Source organism: Dama dama, chromosome 20 (assembly GCF_033118175.1).
Source record: "Dama dama isolate Ldn47 chromosome 20, ASM3311817v1, whole genome shotgun sequence".
Classification (NCBI taxonomy): domain Eukaryota; kingdom Metazoa; phylum Chordata; class Mammalia; order Artiodactyla; family Cervidae; genus Dama; species Dama dama.
In genome coordinates this window covers 30665913-30680697 of record NC_083700.1, presented here as the reverse complement: position 1 = coordinate 30680697, position 14785 = coordinate 30665913, and the positions used below count along the sequence as shown (strand labels likewise).

Genomic DNA, 14785 nt, shown 5'->3' with positions numbered 1-14785 from the left:
GTTCTAATGAGGTGGATGAATGTGGAGCCTATTATACAGAGTGAAGTAAGTCAGAAGAGAAACATCAATATAGTGTATTAACACATAGTATATGGAATTTAGAAAGACGGTAATGATGATCCTGTATGCAAGGCAGCAAAAGAATCTGTTCTTTACACAGATGTAAGGAGCAGACTTTTGGACTATGTGGGAGAAGGCGAGGGTGGGATGATATGAGAGAATAACATTGAAACATGTGTATTACCATATGTAGATGACCAGTGCAAGTTTGATGAATGAAGCAGGGCACTCAAAGCTGGTGGCTCTGAGATGACCTGGAAGGATGGGGTGGGAAGGGAAGTGGGAGGGGTGTTCAGGACTGGGGGGACTCATGTGCACCCATGGCTGATTCATGTCTATGTATGGCAAAAACCACCACAATATTGTAATTATCCTCCAATTAAAGTAAATTAATTAATTAAAAATTTTTTTTCAAAATGTTGAAAAATTTGTGTTTAGTTTTCCAAAGTTTTGCTTAATCTTGGGATAGTACTGATTACCAAAGAAAACCTGAACCATAATGAGCAAATAAATTTGCAAGCTGGACACTTTTTTAAAAATTAATTTTTATCTAGGCCAGATTATTTTTCAAGATATGTGATCTATTGCCTCGGGCTTCTTAGATCTCTTATAAAATGTGTTATATTGCCTGACATGAATATTGTCTAGCTAAGACAATATAATTAGAGCTTAATTGATTGAACCAGTTTCAAGAAAACAGTGCTAAATTTTGATTTTCTCAATACTGTAAATATCTTTTTTCAATCTTCAGCTTGGTTAACTCCTTTAATATGCCATTATCCCAGTTATCCAGTTATTACCAAATATATGCACTAGAATTCCTTAAAATAGATCTTAAGTAGCATTTTCACTATACAGTAGTTTTTTCCCCTAGGCATAATTTATTTATATATTCACAATGTGCATATAGAGGTATAATATATATTGTTGCTCTTCCATGACCTTAAGGTCAGAAGATATATTTTCTTTATCTTTGTATTTCTAATAGTTGACATAAAGAAGCTGTTCATTGGAGGAAAGGGGAAATGGAAAAGGCAGCGAATAATCTTCAGGTGCTAAGAACGTCACAGTTAAATTACTGAAACTGATTTTCATTCTCATATATTTGCTTAGTTTGGTTATTTCAATAGGAATATGAAAAATATAGATGACTCAGGATGAAATGAATAGAAACTCCTGGAAAGTGAAATAGTAAGGTCTAGAGAAGTAATAAGTATTTCATCATTGGAAATGGGCAACAGAGTTTAGATTATTATGGTCTGACAGAGCTGTTGCAGAGGAGAGTCCCTGTAATGGACAGAAAATTCATAATTATAGTGTCAACAGTTTGTAATATAGTAACTAGAGAGTCAAAAGAACAAGGTGCAGAAAACAAGTGGGAGTGGTTACTAAAGTATAACTTAAAGAGGGTTTTTCATATTTTATGTGAAAGGAAAATTTCTCATGTTTTATTCTTTGGTATTTAAATAGGAATCATTGTCTGGAAGACCTTTTTTATTAAACAGGGCATCTAGGAGCTGGACACAGTGGAAAAAAAAGAATTTTGGCTGTATAAAAGTTTAAATTTATATGGCAAAACAGAACATGATCAAAATTAATAGTCCACAGCAAATTTGAAAAATAAAGTATTTGCAACAGAGGTGTCAAATGAAAGGGTTTGTATCTGTAATATTCAGGAAGCTCTTAAATTTTGATAAGAAGGCAAACAACCAAATAGAAAAATGGGCAAAGGATATGAATAGGGAATTTCAGGGGAGCAAATTCAGATGATCAATAATATTTCAAAGGATGGTCAGACTTACTAGCAGTCAATGAAATGCAAACTATCACTTTACATCCATAAAATTGGCAAAAATGAAAATGATCAAAAACACATATTACTTGGGATGAGGATGTGAGAAGTTATTTGAATACTGCTGATGGAAATATGAGTTGTTATTGCCTTTTTTGGAAGGTAATCTGGCAATAACTATTAAAATTGAAAATAGACATATTATGCCCTAATGATTTCACTTAAGGGAATCTGCTCCTAATAATTAAAGCACTGGTATGTACAAGGATGTATATTTCAACACTGTTTATAATATCAAAACTTAAAAACAAAATCATTTCTATTAATAGTGAAATGAGTAAATAAGTTATAGTATATCACAACATGGAACATTGTGTTGCCATCAAAAATAGCATTATATGAGCCGACTTGGCAGGACTTTCAGTGATGTAGTATTGAATGAAGAAAGAAATATGTACAGAAGTATATATTAATATACCCTATTCTTTTGTGGAACAATGACCAGAACACCTTTATGTGGGTTTATGTACGAGCATGTGTACCTACACATGTATATATTCATATGATATACTATTAGCTTTTAACAACATAGAAGAATGCATACTAAAGGGTTAACATGTTTCGGGGCAGTGTTAATAAGGCAATAAGGAATAAAAAGAAGAAAGTGGGGTGTATTACCAGGCAATTAGATGTGAGATTAGAACTCAAGGAAGGAATCAAGATTCAAGATCTAAATTTGAGACTCCACTATGGCTAAGTCACTTCAGTCGTGTCCGACTCTGTACAACCCCATAGATGGCAGCCCACCAGGCTCCGCCGTCCGTGGGATTTTCCAGGCAAGAGTACTGGAGTGGGTTGCCATTTCCTTCTCCAGAGACTCCACTATAGAGGTAATATTAGATGCCAGCAGAGACCATGGCTAACCTCTTAGCATTTATCTATTTTTTTAAACGTATTTTATTATTATTTGCTTTACCTTAGCAAGACAGGCGTTCAGCAATAGATTTTATATTGTCTGCTTCAGTCAGCTTATATAGGGTGTATTAACTGATGTTTGTAAGAAGCTTTTATTTATTCAATAAATATATATTGAGCACTTGTTTTGTATCAGACATTGTTATAGGGCCTTCAGTGATAAGACATATGAGGTCCCTGTTAAAATAAACACATATATAGTTCAGGTCACATAAATACAATGGAGAAAAGGGATAAAAAGAAGTCAGGGAAGGTGAAGGAAGGAGAGGTGACTATATAAGATGAGGTAGTCAGGAAAGGTTTTTCTCTGAAGAGGTGAATTTGACAAAAGATCTAAGTGAAATCAAGAAACTGGTCAGGTGGGAATATGAAAAAGGCCATTTCAGCCAGACAAAAGTCAGAAGGCCCTGGGGCCAGATTGGCTTGGTGTGTTCTAGGACCGGGAAGACCACAGTGACTGTAGTGTAGAGAAGGGAGAAGGAGGCTGGGAATAGGTGACTTGGACATAGTTACTCATGTAGAGAGACTGGATCTTAATCTGGTTGTGATGGAAAGTGATTGGAGGGTTGTGAGCATTGGAGGCTGTACCTGTTTGCATGTGGGAAAACTCAGTCTGGCTGCTGTTGCGGAAAATGGACTCTAGGAGATAAGAGCAAGGATGACTACTGCACTTCTGAGGGAATCAGGAGATAGTGGTGTGATAGTATTAGTGAGATAGTAATGGAAGTAGTGAGCAAGGGGTCAGATTTCAGATATGTTTTGAAGATAGAGGGAATGGAACTAGAAAATTATGAAAGACCTGATATATTTTGGGTCCACTTTGAATCACAAGGAACAAATATTTTAGAATTTGAATATACTTTAGTATCCTTAACCTTTACAAAGTAGAAGTGTTTAGGGTATTAGAAAGGCAAAGAGGTGCATTGAAAGGGGGGCAGTGATTAAAAGCTCTTTTTTCATTTAAATCTCAAAGACTTCATAGTCTTTTGTGATAATGGATGAAGATTGCTTTCTAGTGTTTGCTATTTGAATTCTTTCAGAAAATGCTTGGACCCTCAATTTTGTTATTTTGTTGTAATGGCAGTAAGCCTTAGGGCTACAAAACTGCTTATTATTTACAATGTGCAAGCTATTCAAGTGTTTTTTCATATATTCTTTCATTTTCAAATAACCCTTGAGGTGGTTACTATTATTGTTCCTGTTGTACATATGGGGAAAATATCAGCATATGGGTATTTAGTTGGCATCAGATAAACTCAGCATCTAAGCATTTCCATCATATTTTGTGGTATCCCCAATCCTACTTGTGAGGGGATAGCATTTTTATTTTCTTACTTCAGTTCACTTGCTCAGTCATGTCCAACCCTTGTGACCCCATGAACTGAAGCACGCCAGGCTTCCTTATCCCTCACCAACTCCTGGAGCTTGCTCAAACTCATGTCTGTTATCTCATCTTCTGTTGTCCCCTTCTCCTGCCTACAGTCTTTCCCAGCACCAGGGTCTTTTCCAATGAATCAGTTCTTTGCATCAGATGGCCAAAGTATTGGAGTTTCAGCTTCAGCATCAGTCCTTCCAATGAATATTGAGGACTGATTTCCTTTAAGATTGACTGGTTTGATCTCCTTGAAGTCCAAGGGACTCTCAAGAGTCTTCTCCAACACCACAGTTCAAAAGCATAAATTCTTCAGCACTCAGCTTTCTTTATAGTCCAACTCTCATATCCATACATGACTACTGGCAAAACCATAGCGTTGATTAGATGAACATTTGCTGGCAAAGTAATGTCTCTGCTTTTTAATATGCTGTCTAGGTTGGTCATAGCTTTTCTTCCTAGGAGGAAACATTTTTTAATTATGGCTGCAGTCACCATCTGCAGTGATTTTGGAACCCAAAAAAGTAAAGTCTGTCACTGTTTCCATTGTTTCCCCATCTGTTTGCCATGAAGTGATGGGACCAGATGCCATGACCTTAGTTTTTTGAATGTTGAGTTTTAAGCCAGCTTTTTTACTCTTCTCTTTGACTTTCATCAAGAGGTTCTTTAGTTCTTCACTTTCTCTGCGTATCCGGAGAAGGCGGTTGCAACCCACTCCAGTACTCTTGCCTGGAAAATCCCATGGACAGAGGAGCCTGGTAGGCTGCAGTCAGGGTCGCTAAGAGTCGGACACGACTGAGCGACTTCACTTTCACTTTTCACTTTCATGCATTGGAGAAGGAAATGGCAACCCACTCCAGTGTTCTTGCCTGGAGAATCCCAGGGACGGGGGAGCCTGGTGGGCTGCCATCTACGGGGTCACAGAGTCGGACACGACTGAAGCAGCTTAGCAGCAGCAGCAGCATCTGCGTATCTGAAGTTATTGATATTTCTTCCGGCAGTCTTGATTCCAGCTTATGCTTCATCCAGCCCGACATTTCACATGATGTACTCTGCATATAAGTTAAATAAGCGGGGTGGCAATATACAACCTTAATCTACTCCTTTCCCAAATAGAAACCAGTTTGTTGTTCCATGTCTGGTTTTAACTGTTGCTTCTTGACCTGTATACAGATTTCTCAGGAGGCAAGTCAGGTGGTCTGATATTCCCTTCTCTTTCAGAATTTTCCACAGTTTGTTGTGATCCACACAGTCAAAGGCTTTGGTGTAGTCAATAAAGCAGAAATAGATGTTTTTCTGGAACTCTTTTGCTTTTTTGATGATCCAATGGATGTTGGCAATTTGATCTCTGGTTCCTCTGCCTTTTCTCAATCCAGCTTGAATATCTGGAAGTTCACAGTTCATGTACTGTTGAAGCCTGGCTTGGAGAATTTTGAGCATTACTTTGCTAGCATGTGAGATGAGTGCAATTGTGCGGTAGTTTGAACATTCTTTGACGTTGCCTTTCTTTGGGATTGGAGTGAAAACTGACCTTTTCCAGTCCTGTGGCCACTGCTGAGTTTTCCAAATTTGCTGACCCATTGAGTGCACCACTTTCACAACATCATCTTTTAGGATTTGAAATAGCTCAACTGGAATTCCATCACCTCCACTAGCTTTGTTTGTAGTGATGCTTCCTAAGGCATCACTTTCTTTCTTCACTAGTCTTTTTTTATTCTTACATTTTGCATTGTGTTGAAAAACTGTAACTTGAAGATGTAACTTGTTGATACCTTAGAATTACAGCAAATGTGAATTGTACCTTTTTTCTATTATACTTCCAACTTTGGGTATCTTAGTGATTTTTTTTTCCTCCCTAACTGTCTAAATGTCTTAGAAGTTAGCATGTTTTTGAATTAAAAAAAAATTTGTCTCTAAGATGACATCTCACATCCAGAAGTTACATAAAAATCTTTCAACAGATAATGTCTTGATTTTTGATTCACAAGATACAGTCACCATACTGCTTAGCTTTTCTGTTTCCAGTGCCCAGCGCAACACTTAGCACACAGCAGCTGTTTAGTAAATTTTAAGTGAATGACTGAATGAAGAGACCCAGTTTCTCTTTGTAATGTGATATCATTTTTATCTGCTATAGATAGGTTTGTTGTACGAGAGAAGGAAAATATGACTACTGACTGCCCCCGTTTGACACCCCAGAGGACAGGGAGATTTCCTGTCTTCCCATAGCTATTTATTTACATTCAGCCTTATTGGAGGAACCTGGCCCTTTTGGACTGGTTAATACTCCCAAAAGATGCCTGGCCAATCCTAGGCCATGGAGGCGGTTTCCATTCCTAGGAGGAAAGGTATAGGGAGCTTGAGTAAACCAAAATGGTAATTTTCACTGTCCACCACAAAGAGTAACTAGAATTTAAGTTTCCAAACAAGTCTCCACTCTTTTAACTCCTCCTAATTTATGAAAAAGTACAATTTGAAAAAAGAAACATGGTGTGTAAACATGGGGAATGTACATCTCAGTATTTTTGTTAAGGGGAAGAAGATAAGAGACTCTGTGAAGTGACTGCAAAGAGGAAGTCTTAAAGGCAAACACCCCACTTTCCAAGTGAGGGTCATAATCTCTTGGTCAGAGGATTAGAATCCATACTGTTTTTGGAGGCCTGGCTCGTTTTTCCTCACAGACCCAAAGGTCCATTGAAATAGTAAATAAATGCACCTTGACACCATCACAACTCACCTTGTTTAGCTGTTCTTGCTTAGGGCAGTTATCACAGTTCCTAGTCAGCCAAGCTGGTTCTAACAGCTATGGGGAAGGTGTGAGAAAGGAAGAGCTGGAGAGAGAACTCTGTAGGAGGAGGGAGAGTGAGCACCAGTAAGCTTTCCCCTCCTTCCATCGCTGATGAACCTCTCAGAGCTGCGCCCTGTCCCTTTAAATGTAACTGTCTCACATTTGGCTGCACACAGAAAGTAGTCCCTAATGGAAGAATGGAGTCAGAGCAAGAGGAAACATCTAAGCTTTATTGATCTGTGCTTATCCTGCATCACTCCTCCCCACTGTGAAAATGATTGATGTTTTTAAAAGACCTTTCAGACCTTTGTTGGATGTTGCCATTGCTTTTTCAAAACAGGAAAAGACTTACGCATAAATTACATTGAGAGGATATTTTTCTTGATTTTTTCACCTAAAAATGAGTGGGAAGAAATTACATAAAGTGAGTAAATTATGTTATTATTTATTAAACAATTCCATTTTCACTTAAGCAAACCTAACAGTAAGCAAGAAGGTCTTTGTGATGACTTTCCTGTTACGTTTGGGTATTTACTAAAGCTTTTGATAGTTTTTTTTCCCTTAAATTACTGTTTTGGAATCTAGGCATTTTTTTCCCCAATGCAAAACAACAGCAAACCACCTGTACACAGGCAAACAAACAAAGCAAAAACAAAAAAATCCCAAACTCAAAGCTTATTATTTCAAAAACCCCTAAAATGAGCAACTCCATGGTTATTTTTGCTGCCTTTTTTTTTTAACTTTATTTATTCTTTATTTTAATTTATTTTTTTATTGAAGAATAATTGCTTTACAGAATTTTGTGGTTTTCTGTCAAACGTCAATATGAATCAGCCATAGGTACACCCACGTCCCCTCCCTCCACATCCTACCCCTCTAGACTGTCACAGAGACCTGTTAGAGTTCCCTGAGACATACAGCAAATTTCCACTAACTATCTATTTCACATATGGTATTGTAAGTTTCCATGTTACTGTCTCCATACATCTCACCCTCTCCCTCCTTCCCTCCCCCTGGTCCATAGGTCCGTTCTCTATGTCTGTTTTTCCATTGCTGCCCTGAAAATAAATTCACCAGTGCCATCTTTCTAGATTCCATATATATTTGTCAGTATATGTTATTTATATTTTTGCTGCCTTATTAATTCTTCCAGCTGAAGTCACAATAAAATTTCAGTCATCACTAATGAATGGTATTCAGTTATCTTCATGCAAATTATGTCATTGTTGCACATGTGCAGTTTGTGTGAGAATGAGCAAAAGTACTTCTTAAGAAAATAATTATTCAAAGTTTGCCTATAAATTGTATTTTTTATATCATTATTTATCAGTTATGGTCCCTGTTTTGCCTCAGTGAAAGTGCAAGTGAAGTTGCTCAGTCGTGTCTGACTGTTTGCGACCCCAGGGAGTAGATTTAAAAAATGCAATTAAGTTTTTTTAAAACCAAATATCTGTATACCATAGCCTCCTGTGTATTGTTAGTATTGTAACTGCTCCTTAGGTAATAGAAACTTAGTAAGTATTTGATAACATACTTTTAAACATTATACAGAAGAGCAATAAACTGCTAAGATAAACAGAGCTATAAAATAAACTTAATCCTGGGCCTTAACTAACTTGTTTGTTTTTACATCTGGCTGGGATGATACCATTTACCCTCATAGCATTCCAAGTATGTAAATGTGCCCATGATTCAAATCACAAATATGTGTTTTGTGTTTTCAGTATTATTCTTGAGTCTATCCCTTCTGCTAATAACTTTCTTTCACTAAGACTAAAAATGAACTTTAATTAGTTAATTTTTTAATGTTTTATTAAATAGTTTATTTAGTATTTTATAGTTTATCTTAATAGTGTTTAATATTTATTTAATAAATAAACTTTAATAGTTTATTTAATGTCTTCCTGAAGTGCTTCTTTGACTGTTTCTCTTCTACGCTATTGACAGATTACCTTCCTAAACACAGAGTCTCGGTCATGTCACGCTCCTGCTTCAATGTTTGCAACGTCTCCATGCCGAGGGAAAATTCTAGGCCCTTCCCTGAGCCTGGGCTTCTCAGGTGGCGCTAGTGGTAAAGAACCCAGCACATGTTTGATCCCTGGGTCGGGAAGATCCTCTGGAGGAGGGCATGGCAACCTACTCCAATATTCTTGCCTGGAGAATCCCCATGGACAGAGGAGCCTGGCGGGTACAGTCCTTAGGGTCACAAAGAGTCGGACACGACTGAAATGACATAGCACGAGCATGACATATAAATCCCTCAATGTCCTGGCCTCAGCCTAATTTACTGATTTCATATTCTTCTCTGTGATCCTTCCCCAATCATCAAACTGAATTGAATTGCTTGCCTTTTCCAAACTTGCCTTCCTGATTCCATCTTCACGTAACGTTGTTTGCCCTGAGTGTCATTCTCTTATTATTTTGCTTTTCAAGAGTCCTTTGATTTCTCTAGGACTCTGCATCATTGTAACAGGTGTTTAGATCTCTGTTATTAACGTTTCGTTACAGTTGTTTATGTCTTTCCCACTAGATTAGGGCCTTTCAAAATATGGACTAGTCATTATTTTTGTAATCCTCCTTTTTGTGCCCATGTGGTGCTGTCTTGTCGGGATGTTCCCTGGGCCTTTGGATGTTGAACTCAGTACAGTTATAGGGCTTAAACTGGGGCTTCCCTGATGGCCCAGTGGTAAAGAATCTGCCTGCAATGCAGAAAACCGGGGTTTGATCCCTGGGTTGGGAAGATCCTGTGGAGAAGGGCCTGGAAACCCACACTAGTGCTCTTGCCTAGAGAATCCCATGGACAGAGGATCCTAGCAGGCTACAATCCAAAGGGTTGCACAGAGTCAGACACAACTGAAGCGACTAAACAGCGGCAGCTTAGGGCTTAAACACTTTTTTCCCTGAAAGAATTTTTTCATTGTAAAAAGATCTGAGGAATACAGTATCTCCTTTCCATCAACATTCTTTCATAGTTGGACCTGTTCAGAATATTCTAGTAATTTATTTGTAGGTAGGGGGAGGTATCTTTAAAGTATGATCTATAAAACCTTGTTAAAATTTGCCTAGTAATGAATATTCAAAACTGAGTTAACCAATATTACAGGAGAGTGATCATATACAAATACCAGTTGGGAAAGAATGCAGGAGTAGTCATTTTTTAATTGTGCAAGCTCTCAAATTATGTCTAACTTTGTGCTTGTCCAGGTTATTTGTGTATTTTGTTTTTGCTTGAATAGATAATAGTGGTCAGATCAGAGCACCACATGTTGGTTACTTGGAAGCTGATCAGTTAAAGCAGCTGGATTTTTCCCTTCTAAGCATGTGCATGCTTAGAGGGAGGGAAAAAAATCATTTTTGTTTTGCATCATCTGGTTTGTTGCTTCCCTTCTTTCAGTCAGCAAAAAGTCAATTTCACATTTTAAGTGTGACTGAACTTCAGTATTTGCTATGCAAATCTTATAGGTGTGTAACTTTCATTTTTATGTCCCTAGGTGATTAGTTTAGATTTTGATTCATAAAATGGCAGGTGTCTTCCCTGCCTCTACAAGGTAACTATTTACAGGTTTATTACATTTTTATGTTCTACTGTCTGCATAAAAATTTGCCTATCACTGCATAAAAATTTGGTATATCACTACATTGAATAATTGCATTTGTCAGGCAAATGTTTATACTAATACTTACCCCCACTCACAGAAAAAGACTGAAACATCTTCAGTAAAATCAAGTTAAATTGAATGTCACAAATGATACTGAAAGAATAAAGGAAACCACTCCCAGCATGGGCAGCATGAAATATGTATTGAAGGGCTCCGAGCCTCGCTTTACCCTGTTGCTATGGACATGAGAACTAGTTGTCTTCACTACCTGTCACAGGGCCTGGCATAGACTGGGCACTCAACACATGTTTAAATAAATGGATGGCTGAAAGTTGAGATTATTATAGTAGCAGAAATCCTGTTCCCACTTACCATCTCCCTAGTTTTTGCTAAACTCTAGGGGTATTCTCTGATCTGAAGTCAAATTAGAATAGTTTTGTTTTTGTTGTAGTTGCTTTGCTCTAAATAGTTTTGGGCTTCTAAACCTTGTTATTAGAATTTATAATTGTATTAAGTAGTAACAGGAAGTGAGGTGAAAATAGTTCATAAGAAAGTCATGTATATATACACTTTCTAGGCAGACTTGGCCAGTCCTTCATCTTCTCTGTGCCTCAGTTTCTTTATAGATTTAAAGAACTGAATCAGAAATCTAAATTTTTTTTTAATGTAAGTGGCTAGATAGTAGCTTTATGAAAATTAGTAAGAAAGGATATTTAATAAAGCTGATATTGGGCTATAACTTAAATGGTTTTGACCCAGTAGAAGTTGAAATAATTGAGGAAAAAGGCACCTTTCAGGAATATTGCTCTCAGATGGCAGCAAATTGGAGCTGTAAAAGTAGCATGATTATAGTGATGTGTAAACTACTTTTTCACATGTTGTCTGTAATTAATGAAGTGTAAGTATGGAAGAAGATCTCATTATTTGAAATGTATTAGAGTTCAAGTTACTATCTCCATTACACCCTCCCCCAATCCCCTCACCAAGCTGTAGTAGGGGTTGAAATTCCTGGCTTTGTTTCATATGGGTGATAAATTTTAAAAATAAAAAAGTTTCTCCTTTGGTAGTCTTTATTTCTCTTTAAATTTGAAGATCATTTAGTTCTTTAAGGGGAAAAAGACAGTAACTTTAATTTGAAAATACTTAAATGGAGAAAAGAATGCCATATTTAAAAACCAATAAAATCAACCTTGTAGCTCTGTTGGTAAAGAAGCTCTGTTGGTCTGCCTGCAATACAGGAGACCCAGGTTTCATTCCTTGGTTGGGAAGATCCCCTGGAGAAGGAAATGGCAATCCACTCCAGTATTCCTGCCTGGAGAATCCCATGGACAGAGGAGGTCTGGCAGGCTACAGACCTTGAGGTTGCAAGATTCGGACAAGACTTAGCGACTTAAGTACCACCACCAACACAGAATGGGCAAAAATGCTTCATATATATTTTTGGGACTAAGGGAATCATAAAAAAAAAAATTTTCTTGTATGTCAGGCATTAGATTTCTAAATCAGAGTTATGCTGTGTCTTGTAGATGTTTAAGCACTTTAATCTTCCATTCTGAAAACTAAAAGACTAAAAATGATATGTTAAGATCTCTATTTGGCTTTAATTGTAAATTGCAGGCCCTGAAGAGAGCATAATTAACTCTATTACGGCAGCAAGCACTTAAAGATCTAAATACTTTGAATGTTCAATTTGAAGATGACGGAGAAAACTGTTACTAAGCCATCCATAGCTCTCTGTTCTTTTTATTCTGTCTGCTTAGAAAATTCTATTTTTTATTTTTGTAAGAAAGAGGAATAAAAAATATTCACCTCAAAAACATGTAAGATGTTTATAGCCTGTTCTTTTTATTCTGTTCTCTTCAGAGTAGTCTGCTTAATGATGCAAAACATTTGTACTCTTGTAGGTCTCTAAGCCACAGATCCAAATCTCAAACATAAACTTTACCTCCAGGATATGAAAGATGGCAAAGAATAATGCTAAAATGTAAAGTTTGAAGAACAAACAACAGAGATTTTCATACTGTAATACATTTTTAACATCTAGTAGTTCTGGGTCAGTGCCCTGACTGCCAACCTTTGCCCGATAGTTTAAAGCAGATATTATGTATCTTTATAAGTAAATCTGATGTGGATACTGTGGAGCTTTTCTGATAGGTGTTGATTTAGGGTCTCCTTTGAGTTTGTGAGCTCTTCTTGTAGCCCTAAAGGGTCACTGTATTCTAATGAATGCATGGCACGGTGCAACTAATTTGAGTTTCTTATAAATAAAGTTTGCATGAGCTGTTTAAAAAAAGTTTCTCGTTAGTTGGACTTCACAGTGGCAATATAAAAGTATGAAAAGGTGAATTTTTTTTTTCCTTTTTTTCCAGTAAAAATGGCAAAGAAAATTGTGAAGTCTTTGCACCAGACTCCCAAGGCCACTGATAGTTATCATTTTGTTGTGATATTTGATATGAGTAATGTTTGGGACTGTTTGATTTTTGTGACATGACCTTTATTGAAATGGGATTTGTAAAGTGGTAGCATGGCTGGATGTAGCGTTTCAATTAAAAAGAATGAGAGAATGAAAACTAGAAAGTAAATTTTACTCTCTCCTCTCAAATGTCTAAAATTAGTCAAGAAATCCATCACATGAAGAAACAAATTTTGCAACCTAACTAATATTGTTTTGGTTTTATATATGACCTCCAAAAGTGACTTAACTCTGAATGTATACTTTGTGCTAGTGTGTGAAACCTTTTACGTGATTATCTCACTGTCTCATTTAATCCTTAAAACAACCCTATGGAGTAGGTAATATCTTCATTTATAGATAAGGAAGTGAGGGACCAAGGTTGCTTATCCAGCTGTACATAAACAACGGAGGCAGGATTCAAAGTCAGGTTTTGTCTCATTCCTCCCATTGTTTCTCTACTTTACAAGACAAATGTAACACAGAAATTTCATCTTTCCAATGCCCTTTCTTTGAACCCTTTAATGGCTCCTCATTGCCTGCCAGGAAGATTTCCTTCTCCTAACATATCCTTCAGTACCTCTAAAACTGACTACTTCCTCTTTTGTGACCCCACATCTATCTTACTGGCTTCTGTAATAACACCTGCAGCACACCTCCAGTGTTGCTGGTGGAGTGCAAAGACAACATTTTTCTGTCCCCAGTGAGAGTTCTTTCATGTTGATTGAATAAGTGAAGGAATGAAGTTTTAGATTTATGGCTTTTTTGTTTTTACTTACTGTGTTCAACTTGGTTTGTTTCCTGTGCTTTGATGTCTGACAGTATGGCTTTATAAATTCAATAGTAGTAATTTTTTAATTCATGTAAGCAGTGGCTTTCCACTGAACAATATGGTTGGCCTTATACTTAATTTCAGGATAGTAGTTAGGAAAAGGAGAGTAGTTAAAATCATATCTCTAGAAAGAAACTTTGCTGTGCCTTTTCTTACATGTCTGTATATTTGTTGTTCAATCGCTCAGTCTGTCTGACTCTTTGTGACTCCATGAACTACAGGGGTCACAAGATCTCTCAAGAGTCTTCTCCAGCACCACAATTTGAAAGCATCAATTCTTCGGAACTCAGCCGTCTTTTATGGTCCAGCTCTCACATCCATATGTAACTACTGGAAAACCATAGCTTTGGCTATAGGGACCTTTGTTGGCAAAGTGAGGTCTCTGCTTTTTAATACGCTATTTGTCAAAGCTTTTCTTCCAAGGAGCAAACGTCTTTTAATTTATGCCTATATTTGTTATTGTTGCTCAGTCGCTCAGTCATGTCTGACTCTATGACCCCATGGACTGCAGCACACCAGGCTTCCAAACCTTCACCATCTCCCTGAGTTTGCTCAAACTCATGTCCATTGAGTCAATGATGCCATCCAACCATCTCATCCTCTATTGTCCCCTTCTCCTCCTGCTCACAATCTTTCCCAGCATCAGGGACTTTTGCAGAATCGTCTCTTCACATTAGGTGGCCAAAGTATTGGAGCTTCAGCCTCAGTACTTCTAATGCTTATTCAGGACTGATTTCCTTTAGGATTGACTGGCTTGATTTCCTTGCAGTCCAAGGGATTCTCAAGAGTCTTCTCAGCACCACAGCTCAAAAGCATCAACTCTTTGGCATTCAGCCTTCTTTATGGTCCAACTCTCACATCCATACTTGACTACTGTAAAAACCATGGTTTTGACCAGACGGACCTTTGTCGGCA

The 14785-nt window shown here is 37.3% G+C and overlaps 1 protein-coding gene across 2 annotated transcripts in view; it reads left to right on the top strand.

Moving 5' to 3' along the window:
• The window catches only part of MAGI3 (membrane associated guanylate kinase, WW and PDZ domain containing 3), a 244578-nt gene that overhangs the window by 98201 nt on the left and 131592 nt on the right, over positions 1-14785 (top strand). The gene's annotated exons all lie outside the window — the stretch shown is intronic.